Source organism: Ambystoma mexicanum, chromosome 10 (assembly GCF_040938575.1).
Source record: "Ambystoma mexicanum isolate Mex_15411 chromosome 10, UKY_AmexF1_1, whole genome shotgun sequence".
Taxonomy (NCBI): domain Eukaryota; kingdom Metazoa; phylum Chordata; class Amphibia; order Caudata; family Ambystomatidae; genus Ambystoma; species Ambystoma mexicanum.
The window spans coordinates 325,934,904-325,960,284 of record NC_090932.1 but is presented as its reverse complement, the minus strand read 5'-3'; positions in this window follow the sequence as shown (position 1 = coordinate 325,960,284).

The window sequence follows — 25,381 nt, the reverse complement described above, 5'->3', positions numbered from 1 at the left end:
CTCCAATGGAATACAAGTAAATAAAATATGGTACCCCAAAATTTGCTTTAAAACATTTCTCCGGTGTGGTGCTGTGGGAAAGCATTTTAGAATTAATTTGTGCCACTCTGTAACAAAGTAACACAAATAGCATGAAGACTGGAAAACTGTTATTGTTCAACTGATGTAACATCCTGTCTAATGGTAAACAGAGAACCAGATATTATCACTTCAAAATCGAGTCCCTAAAGCACTACCATGCATGCACTGCTTTATAGATAGATGTTTTCCTAAAAAAAATATTTTGAGTTAGGATGATCTAATTTTTTTAACATTTTTGGTGCGCAGAACTTCAGGATAGTAGCTAGGTGTATGCCAAAAATCAAAGTAAATTTGTTTTAGATATGTGGGCCAAAACATGATTTTTTTATATTGCAATGCAATAAAAACATGTTTCTATTCAACAATGGTTTTACCAGGCATGAACATGGTGATGCAACTTTGCTAAATTCAGCATGCGCTTTTGGATCTGGTTGGATCAGCTGCATTTCAAATATGGAGAACTTTCATGGATGAGAATAAAGGACACAGAGGAACACATTTTTGTCATGTAACCTTAACTATAGATAGGATTTCCTTTTTTAGCGGTTTACTTTTTTTTTAAATTCCGAAGGTGCTTTCCAGTGTTTTTGGAAATTGTCAGATCTGTGTTTATCGGTGTGTTCCCATTTGCCCCTTTCAAAAAATCAAGGATAACTGTTTTTTTTCCAGTATAAAACACAAATATTCTTTTATTGTTCCATTGCATGCATAAGTAGGGTAATGCCTCTCAGCGCAAGATGTTATGAACACTTCCTGGAGAATAAAGATGAATGTGTTAATACAGTAATAACTAACATTTCTACAAGTCAAAATGATTGTAGTAAAGCATCCAATACATTTTCAGGGCCTCTTTCCCCATCCTTGCTCTTTCTTTTCTTCCCATGAAGACTTTGATTTTGGGAAAACGACCTCTCCACATTGCAGAGACTTCTAATGTTAGCAGATAAGGCATAGTGTGGTCAAAGGATTTGCCTGGGAACACTCACTTTGGTGGAAATAAGGATTATTTTTACTGTCAAATGAAATAAACTTTAAGCAGGTAATAACTGTTTATCAAGTGCTGCTCACTACAAAATGAGAAGGGAGTCTCATTAATGTCCCCCCTGAGGCGTGATTGGAGGAAATGAATAGTCCAAAAGCTTTTGCCGAGTGCAGGAATATAAGTGTATCCTATAGCAGAATGTAGCAAAGGCAACTCAACAAGTTATGTGATTGTTGCTGAGTTGTTATATGTTTATACCTTCCTGTAAATAATATGGATTTTCTTCCTAATCCTGCTGCAACATGTTCTGTAAAATGTGTTGTTTTGACTGGGGATGAGCATGTCTCTCTCATTTCACTCTGTGTGGGAACTTTTGTCCCCATAGCAAAAATCAAAAGCTGGCACCCATGACTATATTTACAGTAAGTGAACATATCTTAAAGGGAAATATACAAATGGAGTTCAATTGACCATCCACTTGGAAGAAAGTGTGCAAGACAAAAGAGCATTGGACTTTAAAAAAAATTATGAACACCATAAAGATAACCAGAGAGAGCAAATGTTCCAATATGTATGATGACAAAGTACATAAAGTGCTCACCTTTTAAATCCGGCAATCTGTAGTGAAATATACCCTGGAAAACAAAATCCCAATACAAGACAAGTGCTTGTTTTCCTGTGGGTGAACATCTGCACTGGGAACATGACAACCTTGGTAAAATCCTGGTAACCAAGTACTTAAGTAAACTTGCCAACCTCAAAAAAACCCAAGGGGTTGGGTCCGCCCTAAGAAAAAAAGTTACGCTGTCCACCCACATGTATCCTTTACTTGTGCCCTGAAAAGCAGCCACAATCAGGGAAAAATAAAGGCCCCAGCCTCCAGCAGTGCAACCCCTCGTGCCACATCCTTTGCAAATATTCATGACTCATTTGCCCTCTCATAATTTCCCATCCTCACCCCCAGGGCTGGCTTTCAGCAATACTCTGCTTTATAAAGATAACTTGAAAAGTACACATACCATAGTAAGGTACTCACACACGTATAAAAATCCTTATAGTACTATGTCAGGGAAAAAGTGTACAATTGTGGCATTATTCTCCCCATCTTGACTGGGAGACTACAAATACCAGAATGCAATTCAGCAAAAGGCAAAAAATGGTCTTTGGGTTTGAAAGGCTTATAACAAAACGTAACGTGTGAAAGGGTTACCTGTTTGTATTTGACAAATGCAGGGTTCATCTTCGGTGTGATGAAAATATTACATTCTACCAAAAATAAACACTTTTTGGTGTTGAATATGAACATCTGAAAATAATGTACTTAGTTTAAAACTGTTCTGTGTGATATTGGCCTGGAGGACGGCATGGATTTAGGCAACTAACTTGTGCTTTCTGTGTGCTTTCAGAATGAAATGCCCATTTGCATTTCTTCACACGGAAAGTTATGAACGTCTTGTCCAAAACAATGGTCCCTTAAATGAGCTATCTTTTATAAATCGCCCACAATTTAAAACTATCCTTGAAGAAAGTGCTAAGCAGCAATTAAGGGGCCTGCAGTTTCTGATGGGCCGCTGCGTGCGGGTGCTCTAGAGAACCACAAGAGTTTGGGAGGTGACAGTGACCTGTGGCCTCACGTGAGCCTCATGGATGAAAGTCTCACACGGCTTTCCTTTTAAAGCAGACAGGCAGCTGACACTTTTCAGCTCTCCTCCAGACAGATACACATGCACAGAGGTTGTGTGGTCACAAACAGAGACACTGAAAAATAATGCCTATTAAACCAATTTTTTAAATACAAATATTTGTCAGTTGCCAAGCACTATTTTGAGGAATTTTAGCCAATTTCAAGACGTGAATCAGCAGCCACAAACATGGCAAACATGGGTCTACAAATCCTCAAAATAGCTCTGCTCACTGAAAAATACATTTTTCCTTTTGTTTACAAAGAAAATGATATAACATTGAATGTGCAGTGTTTTTTTCATAAGGTCAGGGGACAGGAGGGGAAGCAATGGGAGAAAGCAAACAAGCATACATGGGATGGAGTAGGGCCCATTTTCTATTGTCTGCCAAGCCCCCTCTACAGCCACCCCTTCACCCCCAAACTACCTCCCATCCCTGCTCACACTAAGGTACCACTAGGATAGGGGAAACAGTGGTTTTCCATTTAAACCTAGGAGGCACTATTCTTCCTGGGATGTTTTTCCAGTGTTTATCGGATTTCACTGAAAACGGGGAACCCCAAATATAGAGTCTCAAATTGGTGAACTCCTCATCAGTTCTGCTTGAACTTTTCTTCCTGGATGCCAGTTCCTCCTCCTCTGTGGGATCTCCCTGCTTACCTACACTGGAATGGTGTTGCTTTCATTGCCTGCTTTTACGCTCCTCTTCAACTCCATACCAAACCTTGGAATGAGGATGTTTTTGCTCTTGATTTCCCATAGCTCGCTTGCTCTGCCTCTTTTCCTGACATCTGCAATTAATTAAATCAATTGCTACTTCTTCATACCCCAGAAATTCCATATTTTGTTCTATGAGATTCCTGAAATTCTTGATTAATTCTATATTTTACTGTAGGCTGTAAGTTCTATATAATTGTCTCTTTCTGCATCATTCTTTTTACTTTGGACACATGCAGCTAGTTTGCCCCCCATTCCTTTGATGTGTACTCTGCATCTAATGTGAAGCACCGTAATGTCCTTTGAGTCCTTACCAGAGCTTCAACTAAAACGATCAAATAAATAAATAAATAAGATCTGTGGAACATTCTCAACATGGTCCTCCCCATAGACAACGTCACCTTAAAGGCGTCTGTGACTAAATCACTTCTGCTCCACAGGAATACAAGGCTTGAGTAGTGGCTAAACCGGTTTCCGTATGTTAGACTGAATTTGTTTTTACCGCGGAAAACTGACTGCAAATTCATTTGCTTGCGGCCCAATTTAAACGCACATGCATTTTTTTTGTCCCCGGCCTCCAATTTTAAGGAACCGGGCGACACCCCTGCAACCACAAAATTGCAAAATATCAAACATGGGGAGCGGGGGACACCCCTGCATCCCCTGCTCTCCATGGTTGGTATTTTGCAATATATGCAACCAAATTGCCCCGAAGGCCAAATCACCCATGCAAAATTCGACCAAATTGGTCATTAGGTCAATTGTTTTAGGTCAGATAGGCTAATACCGCTAAACCGCCTACTCAGCCCTTACATTTCTACCAAACAAGACTTATCCCAATCTTGAAGGTGAAACAGGAGGAGTTAAGAGATATACCTCCTTCGCCTTTTGTAGTAATATGGGTGTGGGAAGGCTATACCTCAAGAGGGGTGTGAATGTGAAACAGTAGCAGCCCACACAGCAAAGTCCAAAATGAGGGAATTTCCAATCACGTTTCTATAATAGTATATACTTTGTTTAAACACACCATAGGTACAACAAAACAGAATAGATAAAGCTACACAAATCTACCCCTGCGGAAAAAGCACATAACATGCAAGGATAGAAAGATGAAGCACTGTGGGTAATGAGACAGGGCTGAAAGGCAATCAAAAACTAAAATGTTCATAAAAGAATATGGGCCTCATTATGACCCATGCGCTAAGTGTTTAACGGCGCTGTAAAAGGCTGCGGCGCCATTAAACACCTAGCGCCTAATTACGAGGTCCCTTTGCGGGACCCGACCTTAACGGCTGGATTTACCAGCCGTTAAAGTAGGGACCCGCAAAGGGACCTTGGTGCTAATTACGGTACCGCAATTTGCGGTACCGTAATTAGCGCCTTCCCCATTCCCATTGAGCCCTATGGGGCAAAAATGGGAATGGGGAAGAGCCATGGCGGCATGGGGAATTACCGCCCCACCAACCTCGGAATAGGGTGGTAATTCCCCATTCCGCCATGGCGGACTCCGGCATGGACCATGGTGCTAATAGCACCATGGTTTAGCGCTGGAATCCTAATGAGGGCCTATGTCTTTTGCAAGGATAAGGGATCAAAGGTGACCTAACCAGTCTATAAGGCCCAAAACCCTGGGGTAGAGGGGGCAATTAGGTGTCAATAAGACTTTCTCGCTGTTCTTGGTAGTTCAACAGCATCAAACCAGGCTTCTTGGAGCAGTACGAATGATTCGACCCAGACTTCAATGCGGCAGTCACGGTTTTCAGATGGGGAGCAACGTTGAGATGGTCAAGTTGAAATTTGCTGCGATTTGCAGTGGTGCCTAAAGGAAGTCAGATTGTAAGGGCCAACAGGGTCAATTGAGCATCACCAGATGGTTCGATGGTGGAGACGTTGATATCTGGGTGTGTGGTTCAACATGGTCTGGTTCAATGCAGCATTTGAAGGTCACGGTTCAGTGAAGCCACCAGGCTCGGTTTGACAATCAATATAGATCATTGACAAAGAAGAGGATGGTACGAAAGGTGGTCCAAACAAGGAGTTGAAGCAATGCGGTGCAACAGTGAACTTGTACAAGAATGCAGAACAGAGGCTTCTAGATTGGCAGAGTGCCAAAAGCAGCACCAGATGGTCCTGGTGATTAGAATGTGTACAGCAGTGCTCAAAATGTGGGTCGAAGCAGTTTATTGGCAGAAACATTGGGATCCTGGCAGATCTGGCTCTCAGGATGCTGTCAGTCCAATCCTGGGGCTCAGGAACACGATAGGACCAGGTTTCTATTCTCCAAAACATGGGGGATGCTTTAAACACCCATAGGAGTCCTTCAGTTCGAGTCAGGTCCTGGGTACCAGTGTAGCTGGCAGAGAGGCAGGTCTTGCTGCAGCAGCAAGTTCACCCCTAATTTGTCCTCGGGATGGTTATGGAGCAGAGCTTCCCTCTGCCTTGGTCCACCTGTCTTCTCACAACTGGGGGACTTTGGAAATGAAAACTCTCCCAACAGGGTCCAAACAAATTCTTCTTGAAGTGATAAGGTAAAGCGATGAATCAAAGAAAGAGTCGGAGACCCTCTCATTTATATACAAATGTCCACAGGTGATTAGATAAAAGCAAGCCTGCTTAAAGGCAACCAATCCCTGTTCTTGTGACAAGTGGTTTTTGCCTTCTTGCATCATTCCCAAAACGTTTTGTACTAAAGGAAGTGGAGGATCCTGGAGGATACAGAGAGAAACAAGATGGTGGAATCCTTCCACATTTGTGCTGAGCTCCCTCTAGCTACACTAACCCTGACCCCTTCCCAGGCCCATAGCATAAAAATGTCCTTTGGTATGCAACATCCTCGTGTGAGGCTAGTCCTTTTGTGTAGGGCGTGCCCTTCTTTGATTCTGTGTTCCCAGGACAACCCCTGCTGAAGGTTTCCTAGGCTTGAGAGAGAGGTTACCTGACCTCATGAAGTATCAAAGGAGAAGCACAGCCATTCAGTTTTCTGTCCTGCTAGCTGTCAGGGACCAGCTCTCTGACCAGAATACACATAACATTTCCATTGCTGAGCTGATCTCAACGTGTATGATATAAATATGATGTGGCTGTTAATAATTATGTAAACCATACCCTTCCATAACACACAGGTGTGGCTTATATTTCCAGGTTCCCCTGTCACCAGTTGAGGGTTTATCATGACCATATGGATTTGGCAACAAAAATTTAAAGTTAAATGCAACCTCTGCACTGCATTGACTTGACTGTCACTGCAGCTGTCAAACAGGGCACCTGTGACCTCTGAACCCGTCTGTGCCACTGGAGAGCAGGAGATGCACACAAGTAGACTGATGCAGGGCGCAGGTGTTTGTTATATTATTGGCATGAGTTTATGAAAGGATGGCCTGATTAGTAGTCTACCTTTTATGAGATGGAATTACCTGCATCATGTTATTGTTTAATATACATAGAAAAAAACAGGGCTTCTGCACCGTTGTCAGGTGGCAATTCCTCACAGCATCACAGATGCCATGCTTAGTGTAGGTAAATCCTGCATAGTGTTATATAAAAGTATTGGAACAACCCTTTTTTCAATGAATATAGTAACTATGTATAGTGGCTCAATATTTAACGTGGCCCTTGAGTAATCATTGAAAGTTAGCAGCTAAGTGCATCCACACAGGCAACGTTGTAATATTAAAACTGTAAAGAAAAAATCAATAAATTCATTACTTCCGTTTCAGTCAAGTTTTGTCAACAGCTGATTGCAAGAAAGTCAACAGTGTCTATTGCAGGGAAAGTGCAAAGGTCTCCACGGCTGATAACAGCAAAATGTGCTTTTTCTCACTCATTCACTCACCTCCATTTGCTTTTAGGCATTTAAAGCACATTAAAAGACATTACAAACCGAACTTAATAATAGTGCTAGGGCAAAATTAGGGACTAGGTACCAATTAAAAGAGATGCACCATTTAACGGATAACCTGGTGTTATTGGTCTTAGTTCTTAAAACAAGGAAGGGAATGATATTTTCATTTCTTTATTTGATACATTCCATGGTATAAGAGTCGAGAGGGTCCAGAGGGCAAATCCATCTAACCCCTGATAACCCAAAACTAAAACCTAATTTTTCTGCAAGCTCTTCTCCTACAGAAACCCAGAATACCACATCTCTGCACAGCAAACCGCACGTACTTCACCACTGCAACAACATACAAACAACACATAACCATGCACAACAGCACACAGGAATCGCTCAGAAACGAAAATCGCATCGAAGCTCAGCGAACGGTGCAAATTGAACTGAAGCTGCCAACAGAACATCATGGGCCTCATTACACGGATGGCGGTAACCATGGCGCTATTAGCGCCATGGTTGCCGCCGGTATTTTACTGAGTCCGCCTTAGTGAATGGCGGAATTACCGCCCTATTCCAAGGTTTGTGGGGGTGGTAATTCCCCATTCACCATGGCCCTTCCCCGTTCCCATTTTTGCCCCTATAGGGCTCAATGGGAATGGGGAAGGCGGTAATTACAGTACCGCAAATTGCGGTACCGTAATTACCTCCCAAGTGTCATGATGCCTACCCCCGGAGCACCAGGCCAGGCCCAGCACCCCCGGGAGCAGGCATCACGCCCCCGGGTAAAAGCCCAGCGGCCCTTTATAGGGGCTCTTTCGACTCTGTCCTGGCGCCGTTGGCGCCAGGCTCATGTTGGACATCAGTCCTGGCGCCATAACCGCCAGGCTCATAAAGGGAAGTGTTTGGTGCACTTACCTGAAGCAGACCATGCTGCAAACTCACCTGATGCAGACCATGCTGCATGAAGAACCAAGCCAAATGAGGCTTAGGAGGGACTATTTTCCTGAAGGAACTATTTTGTTACTTGGGTGGGGCTGTGGAAGAATACTCACCTGGAACTTCTTCCAAGGCTATTTAAGCCACACCCGGACAGCCACACGTGCTTTGCGTTGTTCTGCATCCCAGCAGCTGAACGCTCACCGTGTCTGCTCCTGCACCTGGACTCCAGCCACGCCCGCCTCGAACCTGGAACACCTGTAAGGGAATAAGAGAAGAGAAAGGTGAAAACCAAGAACTATTTCAACCTTCTTACCTGCATCCGGAATCTTCACGCCAGCATTCCTGAAGGAAGACTTCCATTTAAAAGCACCGCGTTGCTCGCTGCAGCGCCGCGCTTCACTCACCTGTTCCCGAGACGCCGCCCGGCTCCATCGCGGCTCTCAGTGCTGGTCACCACATCTCTGCACCGCACATAAGGGAGAGAAGAAGAGACAAAAGGTGAGCAAGAGAACACAATAGGAAAGCCTGATTTTCAGCCATTTTACTTACCGCCTATTCTTGGTGAGCCATTCCACATCTCGGGTCGGCGCCACATCTCTGGCAGGTACCGCACCCCGGCCCCTATGGGGAAAGGACAAAAGACATTACTGGGGAATTATAAAGACATTTAGAGGGGTCGCCCTCATCACTGACTCACCTGATTTTACCCCGGCAATTGAACCCCTCAACGCATCGCCTTTGTTCTGCACCTGAAATAAAGGACAGAAAAAGACAACATAAAAGGAGGCTCACACTTGAACTTTTGCATCTTCATACTTACGGCGTATCGCTCAGTAAAGTCAAGTGGATTTGCCAGCGCCATTCTGAAAACCAGTGAAGCAACTGGACGAACGCGCGCCCCTGCACCAGAAGCAGGATGGAGAGTTCATCCTTCCAAACCATAAGGTGAGCTTAAACCGGGGGTTTTGGAGGAAGTCAGAGGAGAACGAAAGGGGAAAGGGGGGAGCAAGCACATTATTCAGCAGACAGTTAATCCCCTTTCTCATCTGCAGAAGGATATTCCTACGGGCCACACAAGCAAGATTTGGGGGTCCTGTTCAATCGGTGGTCCGAATTCTGCGCATCACGCTTGAAGAGGCCACATCAGCCCAGACCAGACCAGCGCCTCTGTGGGAGCCAGGTGAGCGTTACAGTAGGTCCCTTTGCGGGTCCCGTCCTTAACGGCTGGTAAAACCGGCCATTAAGGTAGGGTCCCACAAAGGGACCTTGTAGTAATGCGGTAAGGGTTTACCGGCACTGGTACCGTTACCGGGACCGTTAAACCCTTTCCGCCGTCCGTGTAATGAGGCCCCATATCTCACTTTCCTATTTCCACTGCACCCTACTAACCGCTCCCACAGACTCCCTGTTTCACACCATCCTTTTTCAGATACGCAAGAGAGCCAGGGGACCACTCTGCAGGTGATAGTGTGCGGTACAAGTAACCTTTAACATTAACATTAACATCATTAATGGCGTTTCCTCGATATAATTGATGCATTAGCAAACTGTGATCTTGGATTGGATTTTATGTGATCCCATGGTGTCACCTTAGAGCCCAACACAGGATCTTGAATGCCACCTTCTCTCTCGGTGTAATACAGCGCAGTGAATGCCTGTCGTTCAATACGTCAGCATGTTTAGTAAACCTGAATATCATGTGTACCGATGCAGTTGACAATTTCACAGGGCCAAATATACTGCATTTCTGTAGCCTAGTTTAACAATGATCCCCGACGCTGAGGAAGTCACCCGATGACCAATGTTTCCTAGCAATATAATTGGACACATATCACAATTCTCTATTTAAAGATGGAACCCCTGACCTAGGTTCATGAACACAAATTTTAAATGAGCATTCACTAAGCATTCATTCAAGGCACGTTGAGCACCATTAGTCCCACTGAAATTGTCACTTTCACTAAACCAAGGCTCAACACACCCTATATTTGTTAGGTTGTGAAGTTGAGAACTTGTTAAAGTGTAGTTGAGCTTTGCTGGGCAATTACAAGGATTGTATGGAGTTTTGCAATCTAATTTGCATGTGAAATTCTCAACCATTGCTCAATTTCAGTTCAGTTGAGCAGTAGTTGAAAGCTCATTGGTTGAACGTTCTAATGATTTTTTTGGTAGGGCAGTCTTGCCTGTTCCTCTGAAACTTTTATAAAACTGCATAAGGACCTCATGATATGAAGCAGCAATACCTGCAATAGTGGCATTCATTCTACATTTAAATCCTTTTAATCGGTTCACGAGAGCTTTCAATCAACACATGGTTCTCAATGTGAGCTGGTCCATTCATACACCATTGAATCGCCTCTATGTGGCCCCCTCCAACTGGAACCTGTGAATGCACTCACCCCTGTAGTGTTTCCACTCACTAGTGGCAGGTCTCAGAATTAAAGAACTAGTCCAACCAGAAAAATGGTAAAAACACAATAGCTGATGTTCCTAAAAGAACAGGATCCGTATTCAATCCCAAAATCAGTTCCCCATTTCAATTCCTGTGGATAGCTGAAAGGTCACTGCATGAGACTGGATCCTACTCAGGTTTAAACCCAACCCCATATTTTATATTCCATGATTCGAGGCATGTACTAAAGACCAACCTGCTGCTCACTACATAGAACTTTATCGGAGGTGCAAGAGAGCATGCAGCAAGATGGCAGATTGTTCATAAGGCTCCCAAACTCTTGTGGCTAACTATGTTGGTTGCTTGCAGAGAATTTGTCAAGTTGAAAGGAGAAAATTCCTACTTTGAGCATCTAAATCAAGTGGCAGAGGCCTGCTGTGTGTCCATGTAGAGACAAGGGGCCTGGTAAATGGCCTTGGCTTGCAAGAGACCACAAATCTGGAGCAGAGGTGCTCTCTGATGGTGGCCAAAGAGGAAGAAGTAGCAGGGCCAGCTGAATCAGCACTGTAATGGGTTCCGGGAAGCACAGAAGCCGGCAGTGAGCTTGTGATGTGTGGACAAGGCTTTAAAAGGGATATTTGTGATGGCCCACTGTAAAGCCACTAAAGTGCAGCAGGAGGAGAGCATTTCAGCTGGGCGTATGTGATGGTAAGTGAACTGTGCTGCATTGCTCTGGTGGGCATAGAGACTGATGTAGAGACCATTCTGAGGAAGAGAGATTGGTTTAGGGTAACTGTCACACCTGAGTGGCTCTTGAGGGCCTTCTTTTCTTTAGGGCCCATTGCCCGCCTTGGAGCGCATCAGGCCCTAAGGTTGATAAAAAAGACGTTGTGAGGTATAGAGGTCACTGCTGCATAACCGGCAGACCTGGACAGCTCCAGTTGTGAAAGTGGGAACATTTGAGGTTTCAGATCGATAAGCACAAGTGACTGGTACTAACTCTTTGACCATTTGTGTAGCAAAAGGGTCGATTGGAGCACAAGATCGGTTGAGCACTGTGAAGGATGGGTGCTAATTTAACAGTGAGAGGAGGGAGGAGTTGATTAGTGCCATAGTCAAAGGAGGAAGAGTGGATGTCAGAAGCTGGTAGAGGGGCAGTGCTGAGGGCCTCATTTATAAGGAAGCCCATGCTGCCACCATTCCCAGTAGGTCCGGGAGAGTGGGAGAAGGTAGCACTGTCAGTGTATAGAGCTGCTAGTGTAGCAGCCACGAGCGGAGATCCAGGTGTCTGTGATAGCAAGAAGTGAAATGGATGGTGGATGGTGCTAAGAGTTGAAGTGGTCAGTGATATTGAAAGGCTTGTTGTGGAGGAAATTGTGCATTCCAGAGGTCAAGTGAAAGAGTGATAAGAGGTGGGGGGTAGATGAGGTTGGAGTTCCTATGAGCACTGCTGCACCCTATTTGAGGGGTGTGGGTGCAGGGGGGATGAAGAAAGATGGGTAGGCTCGAGACTGATGCAGAAGTTACACCAAGCTGGGACTGATGGCTATTAGAGAAGGGAAGGGGAAGATTGAGGTGAAAAAGAGAACAATCAAGATGCATGTTGGAGAGTAGAAATGGGCATGTGAAAACAATAAAGATAGGGTGCAGTCCAAGAGAGAAGGAAGTTAGAAGGGTGAGTGGAAAGGGAAGGGGTGGATGGTGTAACAGATTTTATGACACAGCACACTCCTGCCAGGGAAATCTTCCACTGATAATGAATATGACGCACAATAAAAACGTTTTTATTTTTATTTGAACCCTAGGTTCTTGGTTTGAGTAGACAACCAACGCGTCTCACAATCACCTTAACAAATACCCTGTGTCACAATGGACTATGAACCAGGCCGGTGTGTAACAATGAAATATTTAGTCATTTTTAGAATTCAAAGAAAATCAAGCAAATCAAAATTAGAGCAGCAGCCACCCCTGTGTGGCAGTACACATGCAAACATCCACCAATACAGTTACTTCATACTCCTAACAGAAGACACACCAACCTTTAATAGAAGTGGAAACAAAGTTACTTTTCTTCAAAATGACAGATAGCACACAGGTTAAGCACTCCGCCTGCAACACTTACCCCAAACACCTGCTAGCTAAATTCATTGTGGTTGGAAAGTAGTGGCAAGGAGTCAGGATGAAGAGGAAAAAATCTGATTGTTTATTTAGCCGACCACCCCAAGATAGGAGGCCGAAGAAGAAAATGAAAACCTTCAAAAGGAGCAAAATGGCATACTCGTATTTTACTTGTTACTTGTATCTCAGTTAACACTTGCGGTAGGATAGCTATGACAGAAATGTGTGTGGCTGCACTTAAGAAACAATGAAGTTTACAGACTACTGAGCAGGGCACCATGGCAACGTGACACAGGTAAGAAAATCTGTTTTTTGGGAGGGAAACAATGCAGAAGAAAACACACAGCAGTATTGCAACTCCTATTTTACACAGGCTTTAAAATGACAAGCAGCTAAGAAAAGGTGCTTAGCTGTCAAAATCGGAAATCGGTTTTTGAATGAGAAACAAAGGCACATAACAGACAGGATTCTGAGGGAAAGGGAATATTCTTAATGGGATTATGTTTGGGTTTTTTATGGGAAATAGGCAAATCGGAATTTAGAGAAAAGCACAATAGATGGGCAAATTCAGTTTTTGTTTCACAATTACTGGTTCTACTGAGGCTATATTTTAATGACTATATTATTAAAGAAGGACACTGCACACAAGGGGTAAATTTGGAATTTTAACCAACTCGCACTGCATACCTCCGTATAGGGGAATTAATTTATTTAATATAAAAATGGTACTAAGAATTTACACAGATAACTGAAATCATTATAAAAGGAATACGCTAACAGATATGGACTAAAACAGATTTTTCTAAGGAAAGGTGAACAGATCATACTGGCAATTTGAGATTTTGTATTGGATTTGAATAGGGTTTGAATAGGATGCAAAGGTAAAAGAGTAAGATATGCAGTTTGTGGATACTGGGTGATGTAATACTTACAAGGTATGCTTGAGTTTGGTAATTTGGACAGCCAGCAAGGTCTCTGGACAGCGGGGACAAGGAATCTGCTCACTGGGACAGCAGGGTCTAGAAATCTGGTCACGGGACAGCTGGGCTCTCCTAAATGGGATCAGCTGGGCAAGGTCTGGTCACTGGGCTCTCCTAGATGGGATCAGATGCCTTTCCTCCCTTCTCCCTGGATTATTGGGTATGCCTTGATCTGGATGGGTGATTCTGCCTGGATCTGGATGGTCCTGCCTGGATGGAATCAGCTGCCTGTGGATCTGGTTTTTGAGTTTTTGAAATCTCCTGTGCATTCCTGTCTCCCGCTTATATAGCCAATGTGACATCATAGAATTTTACAACCTGGGGGAAGTACTCTGGACTTACCCCTCTACTAGGATAGGCCAGGCTACTGGTGTTCCATCCTCCCTCCGGGCTGATTGGTTCAGGGGAAATGACATAATTTTATGTGTGTGCATTTATAACTTCCTTTGTTTCCCCAAAGTTACTTTTTAGAAAAAATAAGTTATGGAACAAAACTTCAAATCTATACTAGTCATCACCATTAGAAACATATATGCAGATGCCATATTTCACAGGGAATCGGACAGTCCGATCGCCAACTCTGTGAGAAGTAGTATCACTTTTGGGCACAATTTTGCCATTTCTAGGGGAAACATAATACTTCTGGCTACACATAGGCCCACTACTATCTCACATATTTTCACCTGGTTTTATCTCTGTGTCATTTATACTTCACCCAGAAATGCATTTTTCCTGCCATTCCAGCTCCCCAGGTGCTAGGAACATGTGCTTAGTCTCTTTGGGTTTGTCCATAACTCACATAAAATGCTGGCATAATATAACATTACTGTGTATTCAGGGCATTGGAAGAATATCTTAATATAAAAAGTTCTTTAAAGTCAATGGGCTGGATTAGTCAATTGTGTGGGCAGTCCTTCAAAACCCCCACAGCTAAATTGTCTTGCCCTGGGACAGTCTGAACAAAGGGTTTCTATGATGCCCTTTGAAGCCATGCAGTTTTGGCTGGGTAGGGATATCAAAGGAAATCACACCGCTTGGTGAAAATGCTAGTTCCCCTTGGGTCCTTTGCTCCTTTCTGTAGGGATGCTGGCCAGTCTGACAAGGCCACAAACTCCCACACTTTGGGCCTTTCATGGGCCCATGGGGGCTAGTTCACTTGTGGAGGTAATTATTTTCCAATGTGAGGCAGTACACCTTAGAAGTGCCAGGGCCAAACCTGTTTGGCTGGTTTCAAAGTTTTTTTTTCATTCTTTCAACAGAAACCAGGTGTTTTTGGGAATAAATATAATATACATTTTAGAGCAAAACCCCCATCCCCACATATTAAATCCCATTTCTGTGTGAGCACAGGCTGTAATTGTAATTCACTTTGAAATGGCATTCTTCCGATTTGTAAAAGCACTGTTTTACACATGGGTTCATTTTTCTTTTATGTCAAGTTTACAAATGTAGTTTCTGCCGCACACAGTTTCTTGTTAATTAACCTTCTGGAGCGCTTTTACAGATAAGGTCAGTTTCTGGACACAGAGAGATATACTGCCAAACATTTCTTTGAAATTGACATGGGAAAAAGAAACACTGGGCCTCATTCCGAGTAGGGCGGCACGGGTTAATGGTCACTGGTAACGAAACTGGTGCTGTTAAACCATTACCGCCCTACTACGAGTTCCCTTTGCGGGTCCTTCCTTAACGCCTGCTTTTAGCTTTTAGCAGGCGTTAAGGACGATACCCGCAAAGGGACTCCGGGGTCAATAACGGTACCATAATTGCCGCCTTCCCCCTTCCCATTGAGCCCTATGGGGGCTCAAATGGGAATGGGGAATGGCCCTGGTGAATGGGGAATTACCGGTCCCTCCGACCTCGGAATGGACCGGTAATTGCTCCATTCACCAAGCCGGAGATTGGACGAGTTCGGAGGCAGTCATGCCGCAAATATTGGTGTGCTTACCTCCGAACTTGGAATGAGGCCCACTGTGTTATTTCTGTCATTTGGTGCAGTTTGTGCATGATGGTTTATAGCAAAAGAAAACACAAGCCGTGTTAAGTGGAAAACCACATTCTTTGCCTTTTAAGTGATTTCCCAGTACATCAGCTGCTCTGGAAATGTATTGCCTCACTTCTTGGTACTCAGCAGAAATAAAGCATGCCAGGGTAGGTTTCCATGAAGGGCACAACTTTGTGATGTTTTAAAATGAAATCAAGACCAAACTGCAGAGCCATCCTGAATGTTATGTGTGCAGCTTTAGTATTCAGAAAACAGAACAGCAAATCTGGTGGTGTTCTGCATGTAGGTCATTTTCAGGAGATTTAAATGTAGGTGAAACAATGCAGAGCACTTCTTTTGGTGGCATTCTTGTGTTCAGTGCTTGCCATCTATTTACGACAAGGAAAGAACAGCGCCACTGTTTTTCCACATTATTTCCATGCAGTTTTGTTTGAAGGGGATTTCTGCAAGGGCCTTAAATGTACCCTACAGAACCCCCCCTGCTCTCCCGTGACTTTTTTGTTGAGGGAGAGTAGGGCAAAGTGGGGTTCATTCGATGGAATTCTCCTTCATCAGGGCACGGCACTCCAGGATTCGCTCCTGTCTTTCAGTTGGAGGGTATGGAGCGGCACCCTCTTTCTTTCCTTTCCTTTCCAGGTCCCCGGGGAGGTCCTCACCAGGTTAGGAGATAATTGGGTTAATCATCTAATAGAAGATAGATAAAAAACAGGTTTTAGGATTTTGCAATGAAAGTATTCCCGGAAGATTTACAACAGCGGAACAATGATTATAGTTACAATTTGTCTGTGATCTCTACCTCACATTTTGATAGTACCATCGCACAAATTACTCAACAGAACCAGGACAGAAACTTGACTTTTAAACCCCCCTTTTTTCATTTTTACAATAACACTAAAGAAAAATACTCCCTGTTATATCCATGTAGCTATACATCTAAATACTTTCTTCTGCTATTTCTTTTCTTTTCTTCTCATTCTTCTGATGGTTCCTCTGCTTGATTTTCCTTTGGCTCATCAATCAGCTGCAAAGTGTGTCTGGGGTGACAACTATTTATCTGATTGATGTGGACCCCTTTCTCTTCTGGCATCTCTCCTTTGGGGATGCAGATTTTATAGGCGACAGGTGAAACTTTGGCTACAATTTCAAAGGGAGCGTGCCAGGAGGGGAGGAATTTCCGCTCCTTAGTCTGGTTCTTCTGAAATGTGTACAAGTAGACCCTGTCTCCTGTTTTTTATTTTTTAGTTGTTTTTAGGTCATAGTGGGTTTTCATCCCCTCTGCCGATTTCTCCAGATTCCGCTGAGCGTACGCAAAAGCATGCAGAAGGTGTTTTCTTAGATTCTCAACATATTCACGTGTTGTGGAGGCATTAATCAGTGTCTGCTCTTGTGTTCTATAGAGCAGATGCTGGGGTAGTACCATTTTTTTGTCCAGTCATTAGCTCCAATGGGACATTTTGGTATCAGAAGATGGTGTAGCTCTGATGGCCATCAGGACAAGCGGTAATCGGATGTCCCAACTAGGCCCAGAGTCAGCCACAAACTTCTTAAAAATGCTCCCAATGGTTTTATGTACCTCTGAACTCCCCCACTAGAGGATAGGTGGTATGCAATATGGAGTTTCCTTTTACCCCAAGTATCTCCCACATCTTTGTCATCACTTTGCTGGTGAAGAGACTTCCTCGGTCTGCCTCAATCCTTTGGGGAAGGCCGAAGCGCTAGAAGATGTGGTTGATCATCAGGTCAGCTGCTGTTTCTGCCTTGCAATTTGGGGCCGGGAGACATTCCACCCATTTGGTAAAACAAGCATGTTACTGTTAAGATGTACTTGTTCCCCCAAGAGGAGCGAATCACGGGCCTGATGAAATCTACTTGTCAATCTGACCAAGGCAGTGTCACCCCCCTCTTCTGGAGGGGAGCTCGGTGTGTGAGTGAACTTGGCTGAAATTGTGCACACACAAGACACCCCTTCAAGTATTGGTCGAGGTCCTGCCCCCTGTGTGGCCAGTAAGCAACCTCCCATAAGATTTTTAAAGTAGTGTGAATCCTCCGATGACCGGCTGTGGCCACGTCATGGGCGTGACTTAGTATCAGGCTCCGGAATGAGGTAGGTACCACCCACTGGTCACATCCAGAGATGGATCTCCTTACCAACAAACCGTCTTGGATTCAGAACATTTTGGGAAACTTCATCAACACCCAGTGATCCTCTTTCCCAATGTAATCAGTTTCCATCAGACGAAGGTTCACGGGGTCCTGAATGTGTTGGTAAAATGGCCCAATAATCAGATCCCCTTTTGTGCCGTGATTAAATCAGCATCTGGGGTCTCCTTACTCCACTGGGCAGTTGAGAGTTCATTGTGAGCAAGTGTCTGGTACCTGGTATCAGCAGTGACCTGGATTTCCCCCAACATGGACTCAGTCTCAAGGAGATCCCCCTCGATGGCTGCCGTTTTGGCCAACTGATCAGCCAGGTTGTTTCCAGTTTTGGCTGGTCCCTCTATTCTGGAATGACCCGTTATCTTTTTCCAATAGATGGTCATCCCATTAGAGGTGACCAGATCATCCACATTTTGTATGAGCTTGCCATGCTTCAGTGGTTATTATTTGAACACAGCATGCCTCTGATTTTCCAATTAATCAGGTGCTCCACGAACCCGTTCCAGACATAATCGGAATCAGTGATTATGACCAGTTTGTGGAGTCGGTGTTGCACGGCAGTGAGGATGGTCTGAGGAACTGCCATCAACCCCGCCACCTGACTATTGCGGGGACCGATCTTGTACCCAGCGGAGGGTTCCCGGGTCATCATCCACCCAGGCATTCCCAATGCCGGCCACCAGTTCCTTTTCCCCATTGTTGTCAACATGGTAGGATCGCCGTCCACATAAACTGTGAGCATCCCCTGCACGTGTTGTCTTCATAGACCTTGTGCGGGGAATTCAGGTACGCCTCCAAGTTGTCTTGGGTTTTGAGACTTTAGTCCTCGAGAAAGTTTTCTCAGGCACAATCATGCAAGTCAGCCAAACCTTGCGCGAGGGGACTCTTCTTGTTTTGGCCATATCTGACCTCCACAGGAAAGCCTTGCATCGACAGAATCCAGGAGGTAATTCTGGAATTACTTACATTTGCTGCCCAGATTCTGTGACTTTGGAGGTACTGCAAAGGGTGGTGGAGAGTCTCCACGATGATGTGCTCCCCCTGGATGAATGGTCAGTAATTTTTCAATGCCCACGCCGTTGCCAGGAGTACCTTCTCACAGTCGTTAAATTTGTCCTCCGCAGAGGATAAAGTCTTGCTTGCGTAGGGGAAGACTTTATTGACCTTCTCATGCTTTTGATATAATACTGCTGTTAAGCATGTATTCGGGGAACCCTGTCTCCAAGAATAATTCCTTGTTTTTGATGGGGTAAGCTAGAAAAGGCACTTGTAAAAGAATTCTTTTGAGTTGTTTTACTGCCTCAGCTTGTTCTGGACCCCACTTCCACTTCACCCCCCCTTTAACAAATGGACCAGGGCTCTCGTGACCTCTGCGTAATCCTCAATGAACTTCCTACTGTAATTAGTCAGTCCAAGAAGGCTCTTAGTTCACGCAGAGTTGTGGGGTTTTTCAGTTTTAATAGTGCTTCCAATTTCTTTGCCTGGGGACAGAGACCCTCAGGTCCCAAGAAGTTTACACAGGTCCTACACCACGGTGCTTTCTGGAAGGACAGTTTTGCTCCGGCAACCTTCAACTGGGTCAGAACATAGCAGATTTCTGTTTTGAGATTTTAATCAGGACATTGTCCATATAGGCCAGGTTATCCCTTTCACCCAAGTCGGGCATGGCCTTATGTAGAAAGATGTTGAATTCATTGCCAGAGTTTATGTATCCGAAGGGAGTTCGGGTCCATGTGTACTACTGCACCCCGAAGGTAAAGGCCAGCTTGTTCTTGTCATCTCCCTACTGATGGGTACTGTCCAGTATCCATTGGTCAGGTCAATGGTGGTGTACAGCTTTGACCCCTGGATCTGGGCCAGCCCCTGATCGATGTAGGGAAGAGGCCATTGGGATATGTGGACCCGTTTGTTCAGCTCCCTAAGGTCTGCACAAAGTCTCTATTGGTCATTTGGTTTTATTAAAGGTACTGGGGACTGGTTGAATTATCCCACGGGACTCTTGGTTTTTTATGATTTCTGTAAGGGACTCCATAGAAGCGAGAGGTAAGCAATATTGCTTCACGAACACAGGAGCCATTCCATGGTCTGCAGGAATTGAGATAGAATGTATATCTCTGCGGCCACAGTCATACGAGTCCACATCAAAGATATCTTGAAAATCCCAAAACACCTGTTTCAAATTTTGCTTTTGTTCTTCGGTCTCACAGGCATCAGCGAGGTTGACCCGTTCTTCAACCATCTGTCTGAAGCCTGGGAAGACCTCTGGTTTTGAGATCTCAGCGGTCTCCTCCAGCTGTCTGGAGAGATCTCTGGTGAGGGTGTTGACCTGGACAGAGGGTTTCAGGTACGAGAGGCAGTCATTTTGGACCTGGAATATCACCTCATCCTTCCTGATGTCACAGGTCACCTCTTCCCCCCCATAAGGGCAGGAAGAGTACACCAAGAAATTCCCCCCTTGCCGAGTGAAGATCCTTTCTGGCAGTAATTCATTGTCACAGTCATAGCAGTCATTGGAGAATGGTCCTCTGATTTAATTCCATAAGTCCATGGAACAATGCTGGTCATTAACCACCATTCCAATAAAGGTGTCTGCGCCCAGAGTGATACTCCTAGGGTCGCTGTTATCCATGAATATTGGAATGGTGTTGTGTTCTATATCCACGATTGGTGTCGGGTTCAACCCCAACCCCAGCTGTTGGAGATGAGAATTGAGGCTGGGTTTTGGAGTTTCTGTCCTCTCTTACTTTTTAAGTAAAGTGGGAATAGTCGGGTCCGTCCTGGGATGGTGACCTCCTCTCCAATTTGAATTCCAACTGCATATGGTAGCAATTGAGCTGACCAGAATACCTTTTCAGAATCATAAAAGCACATAGAGTTGCCCACTAGTCGGCACCAGGCTTTGTAATTTATGAGGTCCAAATTAATTGCAAACCAATTGAGAATGTCACTGCCTAAATAGAATGCAGAGGGGACATCTCGCACGACCCAAAAATTATGCTCTATGCTTTTATCACCTGTGGACATTTTTAGCATACTCCTGCAAGGCAAGAGATGGTTGTAATTGGGAATTTCCAAGCCCATTTCCCAATTATCAACTAATTTAAATGTGGGAATGGTCGGATCTTTTGGGAGTTTCCAGAACAACGCTTTGCTGGTGAAGCTTTTTCCATTATTCAGGCACACTCTGGCGAGAAAAGGCTCCCTCCCCTCATTTAACTGAATAGGGAGGAACAGCTGTTCACCCATTTTCTGAATATCAGCCAAGCTTTGAGCTGGTTTTTCATCACTTTCTATCATGAGACTTGGATTTTCAAGTTTGGAATCAGTATAAAATGTCAAGGTATTTCCTTCCAGTGTGGAATGCCACTTGCAATTGGAAGGAAGGTTGATATTCAGGAATGGAGAGGAGTTCCCATCTCTAGTTTATTGTCCTACAGCAATTATAGTAATGTCAGGTATTTGATTGTGTTGAAAATGGAACTCAATTTGGTCAGATCGTTGTTCAACCATGTGGCATGTGCTATTTAAACTGGCATAGTTGATGCTTTGTTTTAATTTTATTGGTTGGTTAGCCTGCGTCCAGAGGACCTTGTTCACACAGCCTATCAGGGGAGACAACCTCCAAAGGAGGTCATTTCCTAATAGACAGGGGGTTCCCTCTGGAGTCACGAGTATAACCAGGTGTTTCACCTTGTGTCGCCTTATTTTAATCTCCAGATCCGCAGTCTCCTCGACAGGAATTTCATTCCCATCGAAGTTCTGGAGTTGTCCTGGAAGAGGGGTGAGAGGAATTTGGTTTATCTCCCCCCTTCCTGAAATTAGCTGCTCAAAGGCCCTTTTGGACAGAAGAGTGGCTTGGAATCCAGTGTCCACCAGTGCTAAAAATGCCCCTTTCCCTTGCACTCAGACGGGGGCATAGAACCTACCTTCTTTCTCCTCCAAGGGGCAAAGGAAATGGGCATTTAGGGCAAGCTGGGTGGTTAATTTCTTTATTTTGGACTGCGACACGGTAGGATTTTGGACAGTTTTCTGTGTCAGAGTTTGGGAATCAACAAAGAAAATGTGGCATCCTGAAATAGGTGGGATTTCGGAATCCCTTTTTCCCTTAGCTCTGTGCTGTCCCCCTTTACCTGGAGACAGTCACTAGAACCAGTTTGCAGGGAGTATCCCTCATTGATCGTTATGTTCTCTGAATGAGATTTCTGGGGTTCAGGGATGGGCGATTCTGAATCAGTCCCCATACCTACCCAGTCTAGGTTACGGTCTTTTGGGACCCATTTTTCTTTGGGAAGAGTTCCCCCGTCCTTGAAGGAGAAGACTTTCTTCCCAGAATCCTCCAAGGATTCTTCCCCTTCAAACTGGAGGACAATGACTTTCTCCACAAAATGAGTCTTTTTGGTCTCTTTGTTTCTCCTACCCGCCCTCTGTTCCATGGGTTGCAGATTTCTGGGGGCAAGAGATTTAAGTTCTGGTTCCAGTTCTGGGGTATCTAGGAGCTTTTCACTGGTGACAAAAGAAGCTACCTCTAGGGCTTTGCATCCCCCTTCCTCCCGTGCCTCCTCCTCTGGAACTGGTGGGTTATCAGGGTTCTCTCCCCGTCATTGTTCCGGGGTGCCAGACCACTTGGTTTGTGTTATTCTGGGCCACCATGTTCATCTGAGGGTTCTGCTGAGCCCTCCACATGCAACCCAGATCTTGAGTCAGGCTCTGGACCTTGTGCACCAGATGGTACACCTACTCCGGATGGTACGGGGGTCTTGAATCCATTCTGGGTTACTCTCGGGAAAGGTAACGATCCCTTCTCCTGAAATAACCTGGGTAATGGGATTCCCCTGGAATCCCTCCAACCTTGGCCTCCCCTCTCCTGGGTTTCGTGGTCTGGACTCCTGAAAGCCAGGAGAGTAAGGAGGGTGGTCCTGTATATTGGGGTTTTCAGGGTACCTAGGGAAGAAACTTAACCCAGAATTTGGAGCACTGGCCGAAGTGAGCGGGAGCGGTTGGGAGCGGTGCTACTCTACTTTTTTAAATTAAGGTTTACTGTTCCTATACTTTTATTTTAAAAAGGAACTGTTCCGGAATGGTTTCTTTTTCAAATACAAGTGTTGGAAGAAGTTGAAACTCGCACTTTGAGTGCACTACACTGAATGTTTCCTTAAACAGCACCTGCATGTGTTTGGGGGTTTGTATTGTAAGTGGGAGGGGGCATGGTGATGGGTTTTTGGGGAGTGGGTGCAGGCCAGCAGGGAACATAGTTCCACTACTTCTTTTCACACGCTTCAACCACTGATTTGGAGGATTACTGGCCTCCTGAGGGTAGTTAGGAATGAAGTTCCCAGGGGCCAAACTCCCCTGATTGGATCCCCCCTTGGGCCGGGGGAGTCTACACGTACCCCACGATGGGTCTGTTGGCCTCATACCTAGGGCTGATTTAGGTGGCAGAGTTAGGGGGCACATTTGTGGGGTACCCTACCTGACTCCCACCTGCTTGTGATTGATCAGAGGGTCTTCTTGGCCTCTGATTTGGTTGGTTTTGGGAAGGTATATTTTTAGGCCCCCCCATTTCTAGGTCCAAAATGGGGGCAACCTTCACCTCGCCACCTTGGCAGCAGCGGGGGTGTTGGTTATTTTGGGGTTTTTGGTTGGAATATTGTTTTCTACAGGCTTTTGGACCTCGTATATCCAGGTAGCTCGCTCTATTACCCAGTCCAGGGTCCTGTCATCATGGAAATCTCTTAGCAGCTGAGTCATGATATATTTTGGGAGTGCATGAAAATAGGTATTTATAAATTCCCTACTATTTGTGCGCACCCGCCTAGTAGTTTGTGCAAATAACTGTTTTAGCTCCTGAACAAATTCTCTTGGGGCCTGATCCTCTCCACACAGTTCCATGTGATAATATAGCGGCAAAAATTGCCATTTACACAAAACATTGCGGCAAAAAGGCTGTGGTTTTACCACCGCAATCATTGTAAAGGACACCCCCGCAACCCCTGCTCCCTTTAAATGGTAAAATGGGGTATACTTTTACTGGTTCAAACCACAGCATTTTTGCCGAGACTTTTTGTAAAGGCAAAATTTTTGCCACGATTTTATTACTGCATACCCTCCACACTGCAGATAATAGGCTGCCTTGCAGGGCTGCTGGGGATTCTGTGTGTGGAGAAATGCTTCAAGATGGCCACCTTGCAGGTGGACCACCTTGAATGGTTCTGGTCTTCCAGCCATCAAAGAAGCTGGAGTACTCGGGAGAGAACATCCATTTGGCAAATTCTATGCAATTCTGATTAGTTTTAATGTTAATGTCAAAAGAGGTAATCATCTGTTCATATAACTCCAGATATGCCCAGACAGAATATTTGGCATTCTTTTGGTACAAGGTCATGAAACTCCTAATGGCTTTCATCTGTTTAATGGGGTCTTTCACCAGAGCTCTCCTTTGCTTGTTAGCCTTCTTTTGGTGCTGTACCTGAGTCCATTCATCCTCAGACTCAGAGCTGCTGCTAGTTGAGGTCTCCCCATTATCCTCTAGGCACTACCTTATTCTTTGAACTTGTGCGTTTCTCCAAGAATGATGGGGCCTAGCCTTATCTACCCTGTTGTGCCTTGGGCTCTCAGGGTCACTCTCCTTTGACGCCCTCTTTCACACAGGAGAGTAGTCTTCTGACTTCTCCCTGCTTCCAGGGTTGGTAGAGAATCCCCCCCACTGCCCTGATTGGGTGGAGGTTTTTAGAATACTCTATTGAGGCCTCAACTCAGACTCCTTTTTCTCTGCAAAGCGAACCAAGTGGTTCCTTTGTAGGTGATGTTTCTGCAGGTCTAGCTCCCTGATTTTCTCCTCATAGGAGCTTTCCTGGTCCGATCCCTCAGCCATAATATTTTTGTACCTGAACAGGAACGCCCGTCCATCAGTCTCTGATGGACGCTGACCTGTCAGATCAATCATGCTACGCCTATTTGGTTTCAGGTTCATGTGAACCTGTGGCATGAAGTGTGCAGTGCCTTTTTCATACAAAGTGGTAAATGGGTTTGAGGCCCTTGGTACAGAGTGCATCACACTGTGATCAGGGGTTGCCCTGCCACTCTCTACTTGTTTAGAGTCCCTCAAGATTTGATTAAGCCTAGCACACTCCTTTTCTAACTTGCCAAGTTTCTCTTTGTCAGCCTCTATGTCTTGATAGTAGGAAAAGACCTGAGCCTTTTGCTCTACTATCAGGGCTTGGCTGACCTCTATTACCTTCTCTGTGTGGCAAGCTGGCTCTGGAATCCACTGTTCTCCTCACAGAGGGCCTTGTAGTCTTTTTGTGCTGCCTGTATTGCCTGGGAACACTGGGACCATTTTTGTTGCAGGAGATACATCTCTTGACTCTGCACATTTTTGGCTCGGGTGGTCTCTTCTTGATCACCTTCTACTTGTTGTGTGTGACCCAATAATAATTTTTCATATTCTACTTTTAGTTAATTCAGTTCCTGGAGGTGTAACTCTCTTTTCTGTAGAT